Here is a 13932-nt window from a genome sequence, read left to right on the forward strand (position 1 = left end):
TGCCCCCATCACTATTCCTTTTCACCTTGGCAATAGAGGCGCTGGCCATACGCCTTCACCATGACATGGCCGGATGGGGGGATGAGGTGGGGGGCGTCACCCATGTTGTCTTGCTTTATGCAGATGACATGTTAGTGTATGTTACCCGCCCTGAGCAGTCTGTGGGGACCCTATTGCAGATCATGTCTGAATTTGGTGTTGTGTCCATTCTCTGTATTAATAAACAGGTGTTCCTGCCGGCAGCTCAGCTGCAGCTAGGACCAACCAAGTTCCCTGAAATTGCACCTCAGTGGGACATGGATCGTTTTCAATATCTGGGGTTTAGATAGCAAGCACCCTGGTAGTTTGATACAGCTTAATCATGGTAGAGTCCTCATTGGCCTGGAGGAGTCCATCCACTTCTGAGTCCATCTGCCGCTATCGGTGAACGGTAGGGTTGCACTGTTCTATTACCCCACTGCCTCTATGCCCTACAAAATGCTATGTATGACATCCTGTTGTCTACCTTCACCAGACTTAATAACCTTCTGGTGTCATTAGTGTGGGCGGGTAAACACTGTAGGGTCAAACAGGATCTCCCGAAGTTAGACACTGACCTAAGTGGGCTGGGTCTGCAGACCAAAGACAGTCCTGTTGCAATATGCTGCTTGGTGGTGTTTTGATGGTCCCAATAGGGATAAAAATGTATTGGGCATGTGGGGTGCTGCGGCGGACCTTCCTCATTGTCTCATGTTGGGGGAGACTCCCTGTTGATCACCCTTTTTTTGTTTGACAGGTGGCTATAGCCTGGGAGCGTGCAGTCACACAGGCGCAGCATCGGGCCCCCATGCTAGACTTTTGCCATTACATTGGTTGAAACCCATATGTGCAATCCAATCAGTGATGGACCTGACACAATGGCTCAAGGGCAGTTGTACTACTGTTGGGGACCTATACTTTAATGGTGTGTTTCTCACAATGGAGCTCCTACAGTATGCCAAAGTATTCTATGCGATCTGTGAGATATGGCTGACTTTTCCCACTGAGCCGGTAAAGTCTCACGCTCTGCAAAGTATACCAGACCCTGGCTTGATCTCGCAATATACAAGGCTCTTAAAGACAATTGCCATACTGAAATGTCAGCGGTTCGGAACAGGTGGACAGAGGCACTGAAAATGCCCCTCACGGATGGGGCCTGGAAAAGAGCATTTGCCCAAGTTAAAGAAGTGGCAAGCAATGCAACGTTTCAACTTGCACAGTTTTACTGCTTACACAAGGCTTAGCTGAGCCTACTGCGGTTACACAGGATGAACAGGGCTCGCTCGGAGGCCTGCCCCCTCTTATGTCGAACCTCGTGTCTTTTCTGCACATGACCAGGGACTGTGACAAACTGCAAGGTTACTGAGGGGAGCTCCTGGGGACATGCGGGACCACACGCATATCGGTGGAACCCTTTATTGAACACTGCTTGTCGGGAGTACTCCAGATGCCTTAGAGTGGGGCCTGCGTACGCCACAGGTCTACACTGTTGGGACTGGTGCTGGCCAAGAGGATGGTAGCCATACACTAGACACAGCCTGCAGCCCCGACAAGTGGTAGATAGCTGGCAGACATGCAGGAATTGGGTGTGGTAGAGGAGAGACATCTGTGAGCCCTGCGCAGAGATGAACATGCTGAGCATGATCTGGAAATTTTGGTGGACAGGTTGACTGGCCTGTAGGAGGTAGATGAGGTGAACCCTGCTGTTTCTGGCTTTTCTGAGGATTGTGGGCTGGGAACACCCTGTGTGGTGGGCTGGCGTGTGATGTCGGAGTTGGAACCCGGATAAGCGGTTACATTCTTAGAGTACAGTAAAATTATTGTGATGGTGCATCAGGGTGGCTGGGGCCTTGTTTGCGTGTCCCCGCTTCCGTTCCAGGGTTGATTTCCTTCTGCCCCCTCATCACCGCCCTGACTCTTGTCCCCATAGTAAATCTTGAAATTTATCTTTATCCACCTATGCATGCGGTTTCTGTGTGGGTGACTAGGGGGAGGACCCTCCATGTTGTGAACCGCTATCTCTTTTTGATATTGCTGATGTTTATTTATTGTTTGATTTACATGTATTGGTTATATTTAAAAAAAAAGAAATTCTTGTATGCATTTGATCACATAATCCTTTCTATGACCATGCTGGATGATGAAGCGAGCATGTTGATGCCCGGGTGATAATGTGTTCCACAAGCTATTCCTGTGAATCTTCCTTTTTGTCAAATTGTAATAATGGCATGTTAAAAAACAAAATTGATATAACTAGGCCTGTATTTCTTTTGACGTGAGAAACTGTTTTCCATTTCTGCTTGCGTGTCTTTTCTTTTCAGGTGCATTCACATTAATTGTTAGTTTGAGAATATATGTACTATTGTGTGGTAATAGAGAGTCTGTGAAAAAGACCTTGATGGAAGAACATGGATAAACCAAGTGTGAGCTGACAGTGATTTATTCAAATTGGTTACAAGCGATGTGTAGAGGACCAAGGACAGCATCCTCCTCAGGACTAGTTTGAAAAAATCCGTGAATGTTGCCAGTTTAAAATGTGGGACTGGGGAAGACAATGGAGCTCCTGATGGCATGATGATGGGTGTTACCTAATAGATTTGTGTGGTAGAAACTAGTGTTCTCACAGATTGATTTCAGACAATATCCCTTCAGATTTTGAGAGATACAGGCTTCTGATTTTCCCTTGTCCCTATGCTTTTTTGAGTGGAGCTTAGGCTAACACTTAGTTGTTCATTATGACATTGGCGGTGACTGTTAAAGTGGCAGTAATAACGCCAGCAGGCTGCGGTAATTACCGCCAAATTAAGACCATGGCGGTGATAACTCCCATAGACAGCGAATGTACTACACCATCCGACAGGGCGTTAACACAACACACCACAGCGGTAGCCATCAACAGCCAGGCGGAAGACAAGGTACCGCCCACTATATCATGCCACTGCAATCCGCCACGATTTCCTAGGCAGTACCAATGCCATCAAAAGCCTGGCAGAAACACATCACAGAAGACCAAAGACTCACCAACAGAGACACAGAGAAGATCAATGCCGCCTTGGAACCGGAACCTCAAGTCTTCCCGATGCTCTTCTACCCCATGCTCCACCTAGAATACCAACGCCAACGATGACGGTGAGTACAGCCACCTCGCACACAAGGGAGGGAGGAAAAGGAGAGTGACACACACACGCATGACACACACCATTCACACACACACCATACACACAACCAGCTGCAGACGTAAATCAATGGTACAGGCACACAGCATAATAATACAAGGAATACATGTCAGCAGTACTGAAATTGTAATTGCAAGGCAAAAGCCAACATATGAACCAATTTTAGAACAGAGATACATAAACAATTGTCCAGAAAGGGCCAATGCCCAGTCCAAAGTCCATACTGTCCACATGGCTATAGGGTACCGGCCAAGCCCCAACTTGATCCTGACTATGCACAAAACTGTGCAGGGGCAACATCACGGAAATGGACAGGCACCTCAAGGGGAAGGGGGTTGTGGGGCACCTCAGCTGAAGTCGGGAACTTGCCCACTGCTCCTGGAGGGGGCTCCATGCCCAATTCCCAATCCTGGGGAATGCAAGTTCACAACCACTGAGGTGGGGAACTTGCCCACTGATCTTGGAGGGGGCTCTATGCCCAATTCTCAATGCTGGGGAGTGTTAGGTCACAGTCTCTGAGGTGGGGAACTTGCCCACTGATCCAGCTGGAGGTGAGGGCTCCGTGACCATTGGAGGTAGTGGTGGTACCTTGCCAGCCTCTGTGGAGGTGAGGGCTGCTGTGTCTCAACTGGAGGTGAGGGCTCCGTAACCACTAGTGGTGGTGGTGGTGGTGGCAGTCTCCGCTGGAGGTGAGGGCTGCATTGTCTCTGCTGGGGGAGGTGTCTCCTGGGCAGCCTCTGCTGGAGGTGAGGGCTGCTGTGTCCCTGCTGGAGGTGAGGGTTTCTTGCCTGTCATTGGTGGTTGAGTGGGAACATCTTCTGTCATTGGTGGGTGAGTGGGAACCTTTTCTTGCATTGGTGGTTGAGTGGGAACCTTACCCCTCCTGGCTGGTGGAGCGGGATCCTTCACTGCCTTGCCTCCACGACTGGGTGGCGCCTCCACTGTCCCCGTGGACTGTTTGGCTGAGGTGCTGGGCTGGGACATTGGGACCCTGCTCGGGGGAAGGGAAGAGGTCAAGTTGGGCAAGGCAAAGCTTCTTAGGGACCATGGGGCAAGATGAGGGAGGAGGGATGGGAGTGGAGGTCGAGGGAGTGGTTGTTGGAGGAGTACGTCTGCTGGACTTGGGTGCAGGTGCATGGGCAATGTGCTGATGCGAGGTGGATGGCTGTTGGGTGTCTGAGTGCCTGAGTTTGTGTCCTTTAGGAGTGGGGGGACAGACAGGGTGGGAGAGGATACAAGGGATGCGTGGATGGATGTTGTGGAGGTGTCTGCGAGTGAGATGTGTGTGCTGCTTGGTGTGGTGATACTGGTGATGGCTGTTGAAGCAGTGCTTGCAGGTGTGAGTGTGGACATGACTGTGAGGGAGGTGGAGGAGGGGAAGACAGTGGAGGCAGTGGATGTGGATGTGTGTTTGACTGTCTGGTGTTTGTGTGAGTGCCTGTGTACTGAAGGGTGGTGCCTGTGTTTGACTGTGCCACTCTTGTGTGATGTCTTGTGTGCATGCTCGTCTGTATGTATGCATGGGATGGGTCGGGGTTGAGGAGACTGGGAAGTGGTAGTTGGAGGGGGGATGGTAGAAACAGGGACAATGGCTGCCATCAGAGAGGAGGCCAGAGCCTGAATCGATCTCTGTTGGGCCGCCAATCCACTGTGAATGCCCTCCAGGAATGCATTGCATTGCTGCATCTGGGATGCCGGCCCCTGGATGGCACTCACAATGGTTGACTGCCCTACAGAGATGGATCTCAATAGCCTCCACACTCAGGGCAGCGGAGCTCCCTGGGGCAGGGCCTAAGGTGCCTGGGGCAAAGGAGATGCCCACCCTCCTGGGTGAGATGGCACAGGCAACTCCGTGAGGGGCTACTGGGAGGGTGGTGCTGGTACGGGGAGTGGTGGCTGTACCTGCAGCTGGGGTGGTCACAGAGGTGTCCTCCACCACCAGGGAGCTTCCATCGGAGGAGAAATCAGAGTCACTGTTGTCACCCTCCTGTCTCCGCCGTGGTGCTCTCCTTGCCCTCCGTCCCACTGGTTCCCTCAGTGTCGGTGGACTGAACAGGATGACAGAAGGAGAAGGGGGGAGGGAGAGAAAGGGAGCACTGGGTCAATTACAGCACCACCACCACAGTTGGCATACATAGTACCGTCACACACAGGGATCAGGAATGAGCACTATGCATGGCACTGGCATTCAATTGGCTAGATGCCACAGCAAGATGAGGGCCAACCACTAACAACTGCACCCCGCCTGGGACCCACAAAGCCCTGGCTGACATGGAATGCAACCAAGCTAGGTTACCTAAATTTTCTATACACCCATTACCCTTGAGCTGGATCACGCTGCAAACTCTGACCTGGCATTAAGGGGCACCCACTAACTCACACCCACCACCCGGATCCCATGCCACCTTCCAATTATTGTAGTAATGCCCACTGTACTCACCCCCTTGTGGCTGCTGTGATGCCCTCAAGCACCCATCCAGCTCTGGGTAGGCCACCGCCAGTATGCGGGCCATCAGGAGGGTCAGGTTCTGATAGGCACCCCTTCCTCATTGGGAAACCATCCCCAGCTGGGCCTCCACGGTCTTCCCTGCCCAGCGTCTCACGTCCTCCCACCATTTCCTGCAGTCGGTGCTCCACCTGCTGTAGACCCCCAGGGTCCGCACGTCCTTGGCGATGGCACGCCAGAATCCTTTCTTTTGATGGGCGTTGACCTGCAGAGGTAATCCAGACAGGAGGACACCATTATCCATTCAATCCAGCCTGTAACACATATGGCCCACAAATCCTGTTTCCAACTCCATTGGCACACACATCACCCAGCGCCCACCATGTACACTACCAACAGACATCCTCCCCATATTAGCCAATAAGGAATTGCACGGTGGTGCAAGACCGGCTTCCACCACGATGCCCAACTTTGGTGGAGTTACCTCACTTCCACCTGTCCCTAGATACAGGAAAGGCGGTCACCATTTCATGGTGGTGGACTACGTACAAATCTTCCATAACTGAGTCATTGCCGAAAATTGCACATACATTGCCATGCCCACTGTCCCATCACATTAATGCTGTATGGCCTACTTACTCTTGTGTCCCTTAGATACCTACCACCGTGGATGAATAGGAGGAGGAGACAAACTCCCGTGTACATACCTCTTGTGGACTTGGCTACACTGGAGGACAGGCACATTATACTTACCTATAGACCAGAAAAGGCCTCAATCACAGAGCTGTGTGCACAATTGGCACCTGACCTGATATCATCTATCCGTCATCCAACTGGGATCCCCCCTCTTGTGCAGGTTCTATCAGTCCTCCATTTCCTGGCAACTGGTTCTTTCCAAGTGACAGTGGGCTTGGCAGCAGGAATGTCATAGCCAACGTTCTCAATTTTGCTGGCAAGGGTATTGTGTGCCTTGGTGAAACACATGTGCAGCTACATTTCTTTCCCCCAGGTGGAAGATTTGGCCACTGTGAAGGCCGGATTCTATGGAATGGGACATACACCCAATATTATTGGGGCCATTTACGGTACACATATTGTGTTTGTCCCTCCACCGCCAGAATGAACAGATGTCCAGGAATTGGAAGAGTTTCCACTCACTGAATGTGCAAATGGTGTGCCTGGTGGACCAGTACATCTCCCACATCAATGCCAAGTATCCTGGGTCGGTGCATGACGCCTTCGTTCTGAGGAATAGCAGCATCCCAAATCTGATGGCCCAACTACAGAGGCACAGGGTGTGGCTAATAGGTGAGCCGGAGTCCCCACCCTCTGTATGTCAGTGTATGCCTTCAAGTGTTATCCCCATAGGATTGTATAAGGGTAAACTTTGTAACTCAATATTTGCAGGTGACTCTGGCTACCCAAACCTATTGTGGTTCCTGACCCCTGTGAGGAATGCCAGGACAGGGGCTGAGAACCGTTATAATGATGCACATGGGTGAACCAGGAGAAAAATCGAGAGGACCTTCGGCCTCCTGAAGGCCAGGTTCAGATGCCTGCATCTGACAGGTAGATCCCTGTGCTACTCACCAGGGAAGGTCTGCCAGATAGTAGTGGCATGCTGCATGTTGCACAACCTGGCCCTCATGTGACATCTTCCTTTTCTGCAGGAGTAGGGGACTGGAGATGACCCTGTGGCAGCAGTAGACCCTGAGGACAGTGAGGATGAGGAGGCAGAGGATGAGGATGTGGACAACAGGACATCAGTTATACGTCAATACTTCCAATGACACACAAGTGAGACAGTGCAACTGACCATTACTCTGACTATAGATGGTTTCTGTGTGGCTGTAGCATGAAGGCATTCATGTCCTTTGCATCTCAACTTACAGTGTCCAGATGTGTTTACTGCAGAAAGCTACATGTCATTATTTGTACGCTATCACAGTGTTCAGATAATTTGCACTAGATGTGACTGTTCCCATAAATGCACATTTTCAACACATAGAACTGTGTCACTCAAATTGTGTTCAAGGGTGTGCATTGTAGTGCAAATAATTGAATGAAAAGTGCAATGGAATGGGGTGATGGTAGAGGAAAGTCCAAGGAATTGTTCCAGTCTGTTTGTGGCACAGGTCCAGTGTCCAAGGGGCCATAGGAAGGGGAGCAAAGGCAGATCAAAGTGGACAAGGTGACAGGGTGGAACACAAGAGGAACAATCAGGAGAGGCTCATGTCCTGGTGGTGGCCTTGGTCTTGGCAAGAGTCTCTGGCTTCTGTCTGGGTTGCAGGGAATGTTTGCGGGGTGGTTAACCTTCTGCAGGGGGAGGGGTGATGGTGGACTGTGGGTCCTATGGTGGGGCCTCCTGCCCACTAGCTGCAGCTGAAGTGGAGGACTGGTCAATGGACTGGCTAGTGGTAGGGGCCCGCTGATGTGCTGTCCATTCCCTCATGATGTTGGCCATGTCTGCCAGCACCCATGCTATGGAGACCATGGTGGTGTTGAGAGTCTTCAAGTCCTCCCTCCCTGGTCTCCTGATGGTGTTCCTCCTGCAGCCGCTTGTTCTCCTGCATGTTGTTAAGGATCTTGCCCATTGTGTCCTGGAATTGTTGGTAGGCCCCCAGGACATTGGTGAGTGCCTCCTGGAGAGTCAGTTCCCTGGGCCTGTCCTCCCCCTGGTGCACAGTGGTCCTCCCAGTGTCCCTGTTGCCCTGTGCCTGTGTCCCCTGAACGGTATGCCCACTGCCACTGACCCCAGGTCCCTGATTGTCTTGGGTGTGAGGTGTGGACTGATGTCCCTGTACAGGTGGGCACACTGCTGATTGACGTGCCCTGGGGACAGAGGTGTGGGGATACTGGGTGGGTGCTATGGTGTTGGATACTGACGGGGAGGCTCTGTGGTTGACTGGGAGTGGGCTGAGGTGACCGACTCACCAGTGGTCCCTGATGGGCCAGGTAATTCATCCAGATCTTGAAGTCCAGAGTTACTGTCCTCACTGGGGGCATCTTCTGTTTGGGGACTGGTTAGTCAAGGCACCTCCTGTCCACTGAGATTGGCTGGGGCACCTGTGGGGATGTAAGTGATGTATTATGCTTCATGTCTGTGACATATTTTACATCCCTAGCTTCCCCTCTATTGTTGCTGTTGTCCTGTCACCTTTGTTTGTGTAAGGTGATGTATTGTGGGATTGTTAGTTCTCCATGCTTTTGTGATGGGTGTCCATGCAGGGTTGGGAGGGCTGGCCATGCATTGGTATTGCATGTAGGGCTTGCAATTGGGGTTAGTCATATGTGTAGGTGCAGTGTGTGGGATGGAGTGGAGTGATGGGTGTGAGGGTGAGGGTGTGAGATGGCATGCAAGTATGGGGGTGATTAGTAAATGTTGACTCATCAGTGTCCAGTCCTACGGCAACTCCAGTGAGTCCCTCAGGATGCAGTAATGCCAAGACTTGCTCCTCCCATGCTGTGAGTTTGGGTGGAGAAGGTGGGGGTCCACCTCCAGTCCTCTGTATGGCGAGCTGGTGGCTTGCTGCCACAGAACGTACCTTCCCCCATAGGTCGTTCCACCTCTTCCTGATGTCGTCCCTTGTTCTTGTATACTGCCCCACGGCGCTCACCCTGTCCATGATTCTCCGCCATAGCCTCATCTTCCTCGCAATGGATATTTGCTGTACCTGTGCTCCAAACAGCTGTGGCTCTACCCTGACTACTTTCTCCACCATGACCAGCAACTCCTCATGGAAATGGGGGTGCCTTTATGGGGACATGCCTGTTGTGTGGTGTGTGTAAGTGTGTGGGTGTTGGGTACTGTGGTTGGGTGTGTGAGGTGGGGTGCGTGAGGGATGTGTGGGTGTATGTGGTGTGTGTATCTAGTTGTCGCTGTGGTTTTGATGTCAGTCTGATGGCATTTATTTGTACTCGTAAAGGGTTGTTGGAAATGTGGGTGGGTGTTTTATAGTGCTGTGGGTGTGTGGGTGTGGTGTGTGTATCAGTGTCAGGTGTGTGTATTTGGTATTGGCCAATGTTGTGTAGTTTAGTACTTGAGTGGCCATTCTAGCGCGCCGGTGTGTACCGCCAATGGTTTACCGCCATTGAATGTCTGCTGTGGTGATTCGTGGGTCCTGATGTGGTGGGCATTGTTCTGTTGGTGTAACGGTATGGGTGTTGGTACCACCACTTTAGCACTGACCTTTGGGCTGGCAGATTTGTGTATGTGGCAGTATTCTGTCGGATTGGTGTGTGTGTGTCATAATATGGAGAACGGATATTTGTCACTGCAGTGGTATTTTGGTCGCCCGTCACTGCGGCGGTAAGCGGGATTTACCGCCAATGTCATGATGAGGGCCTTAATTCTTTCAAGAAGACTCTTGACCGAGCTTTTGAAGTGCTGAAACCTTCTTTTTCCTTATATGCCTATGCACATATTTTTTCCTTTTAGCTTCCTGACTTTTTGAGATTTTCCCCCATCATTTTATAGATTAATTTAGGTAAGATGACGCTAGATTGCACTCCTGTATTAAAGAGAAGACCGAAGGATTTTCTCTGAGCATCAAACATTATTGCAAATATTATGCATTGCTGTAACTGAACCCTTGGTTTGCCTTATGCTAATTCACCTAAACTTCTTTAGGAGGTTTGGTTATCCTGTTGCTATTCTTTATCTATAGAGCATGTTTTGAGATTTGTTTATATCACCCTGACTGTTAACTTGTAATAAAATCCTTAACTTTATTTCTAATTTCAATCATTATTGTGTGACTAAATTGTTTACACTGTAAATTAATGTTGACCTGGTTGATAGCTAACTCCTTACATCTTTCCTTTTGACGGAAAAAGCCCCAACACCTAAGGATTTATGGGAAACGACCCAAATGCTCCATCACTCCTACTATTAAGACCATAATTGAGTGTTACTGCACTACTCTTAGATCAGTATGGTTCAGGCTGGGAAGCTACCAGGACAAAAGTTAAATGTATAAAATCCTCATTCTTTACAAACAATACAACATTAATTAATTAATGTGTCAATAGTCTATCAAATGTGTCACAAATCTGACACAATTTAAAAGGAAAGTCTCTTCATAGGGCTGATTGTTTTCATATTGTTACTGCCAGGACTACACCATGAACTAAAAAGCCACAGGCCCTCTCTCAGTATATTCCATCCTCAACAAATGCCCCGGAGGGCAAGATTCTCACTTTTACCTGCATTTCAGTTAAGTATTAGAAGATGAAATTAAAGACATTCAACCTGATGCTGGGACATTTGAAGAGCTGTTATAATGAACACCAATTCTGACATGAATTTAAGCACTAGTCTCTTACATCTGATAAATAATCACAATTCCCATAATCCACCTTATCTTGACTGCACTGGTGTCACATTCTGAGAAGAGGGGATGTATAGTGCACTAATTAAGAATAACTAGTTACAGGTGAAGTGCTTTAACTTTTCTGCATCCATTACATAGTGGTTAATCCATAGATGTGCATGGTGTGTCATAGGTCAGAACAACTTTTAGACTAGACTTCCAGATGGTTTCAGAACGCCAGGCATCCGTGCGCCAGAGGTAGAAAAGCTAGAAAGAGCCAGATTATAGACAACCAATGATCTCTGATCATTTCGTTTTCTGGGGCTGTAAGAGTTTTCTCTGTGTCCTGACTTGGCTGCACCTATTAGAAAGCAATGGTGGAAGTACTCATGGAACATATACTCCAAATACACCGCTGACTACATAATCTGATTCCTATTCAGAATGGAAGGACTCTGATGTGTTATTTTGTTGATCTTTCGAGGATCCCCCCAAGGACTCTTACTCTAGCTTGTGGTGAACAGCCAGTGTACAGGATGCCGAATCTCAGTTCGGGGGAACCTCAAAATAGTGTATTACAATAGGAGGTGAGGTGAATAGGAAATATTTTCAGGAGTTTTTTATAATGTAAAATTGACATGAATTTTGTGAGATATCACCCATGTAACTAAAATTTGCCCAGGCTTAAGGATATGATCTAGGAGTTTTGGCACCTTCACCCTCTTGTATATGGTCTTGTTTCTTCGAGCATCTTTGGCTGCAGCTTGGTGGTCAGGTTGCATGCCTTTTGAAGTTGCTTCTATGGATCCTCATTGCATGGTATGTATGTCTCTGTTGTGCTACTGTCCTAATGATGCAAAACAGATGTCAATGAGTAGAAGGGCTTCCTTCCTCATAAATGTAACATAGCAGGAAGCACATTCCTTTCATCATTCCTGCTGTTTTTGAAAGTGTGAACGAAAAAATGACATGCTGGATCCACTTGGGCTATAGGTGTGCCTTCAGGGTGCACACCATGTTGTTTAATATCTGGCAGAAGTGTTTCTTAATCGGATCTCTTTGTGAGTTGTAGCAGCTAATCCTGATCTCTCCCAGCCGTATAAGGTACAGAATAGATCTGATGAGTGGGCCTTGAAAATCCCATAGCTGGTTGGACTGGGGTATGCCTGGCTATGTGTAGTGGACAAATAAATTCTCTCAGATGACATCGGTTGGAATCCATACCTTCTAGTTACTGAAGAGGTCTGCAGAATGATTGAGCATACCTATTGAAGTTGTGATCACCAGATTGTACCCTTACTGTCAGCTGCTGGGGATATGAAGCCCAGCTAGATGGGATTTGTAGGTTGACTGTTTTGCATATTTCCCTCTCTCCAGACCTATGAGGTTGAGTTTTTTTTTTACAATGGAGTGAATGATGGTCTTGTCATGCCATCCAACATCATAGGGTTTGATCACCAGTTTACGACTTCCTTTCCTGTCAGGTGCTAGGAATATGAAGCCCAGCCAGATAGGATCCATAGTTTGGCTGTTTTGCAGGTATTCCCTCTCTGAAGACCTATGATGGAGTGAGTGAAGGTCTTGCAATGCCATCCAACATCGTAGGGTGGTTGGGCCATTGAAACAATCTTTTGATAAAGTGAAAGGTTTTGCAAATCCGAGATGTCGATTATCATCATGAGCATCATGAGCAAACTTGAGTGCCACCTTTTGAGGTGCTAAGATCACTCAGCTTGGCAGTATTGATATCGTCTGTACAGACAGGCAGAAATGTTAATTTCAGGTCTGACACATTTTAGTAGGTCTCTAAAAGGCCATTTGAATGGTCTCAGATCATCTTCGTGGTTCTGGGCTGGCACCAGCAAGACAGACTGCAAGACACTGGGAAGCAGAGCACTTTCTCTGAAGCAGTTATTAGCTCTACTGTTAGACCTGTCAAGCTTGGGTGGTCTTCTCCCCACCCTTTTCCCTTCCTCCTCCATTTTGTTGCATCTCGTTTTTGCTGGCATTAGGGCTCTGTGCACTTTACCACTGCTAACCAGTGCTAAAGTACATGAGTTTCTTCCTTAAAACAGGGTAATGTTGGCTTATGCCTAATTGGCATATTTAATTTACTCATAGGTCCCTAGTAAAGTGGTACTACATGTACCCTGGTCCTGAAAATCAAATGCTACTAGTGGGCCTGTAGCACTTATCTTGCCAACCACTTAAGTAGCCCTTTAAACATGTCTCAGGCCTGCCATTGCAAAGCCTGTGTGTGTAGGTTTAAACTTCAATTTTAACCTGGCAATATAAACAATTTTGACAGGCCTAAGTCTTCCTTTTTAATATATATAAGGCACACCTAGTGTAGGCACTGGACAGCTCAAAGGGCAGGGTGCAATGTATTTAAAAAATAGGACATGTACGTTTACGTTTTACATGTCCTGCTAGTGAAAAACCCTTAAATTTGTTTTTCACTACTGCAGTCTCTCCCATAAGATAACATTGAAGTAGCCGTATTACATTTTATAAGTATAATTTCCAAATTGGAAGGGATAAGAAGTTTGTGTTTGGTGTCTCTGGAATCCTAATTTTGAATCCTAACTGATGCAAAGTTACATTTTAAAGTAGAGTTCTGAAAATGCCACTTTTAGAAAGTTGGCATTTTCTTGCCTTAGCCATTTGGTACCTACAGCTTCTCTCTGGTCACATGCCTCAGTATGTTGGCAGTTGGACTTTGTATATTCCTCCAAGATGACCAAACACAATGAGAGCTTGGGTGTGAATGGATGGGCCATCAGCTGGCAGGATGGGAGGGTGGAGCTGGGCCTAGCCTCACTTATACAAGTCTTCACACAAAAGGCCTAACTACCCTGCATTGTCACTTCAGCCAGCATGGAGACAGGACAGGGGAGGCAGGGTATTCCCTGCACATCAAATCCATTGTCCAGAAGCTTCTCCCACCTTCCAGAATAAGGGAACCGGAGTATAAACGTAT

Source organism: Pleurodeles waltl, chromosome 7 (assembly GCF_031143425.1).
Source record: "Pleurodeles waltl isolate 20211129_DDA chromosome 7, aPleWal1.hap1.20221129, whole genome shotgun sequence".
Lineage (NCBI taxonomy): Eukaryota > Metazoa > Chordata > Amphibia > Caudata > Salamandridae > Pleurodeles > Pleurodeles waltl.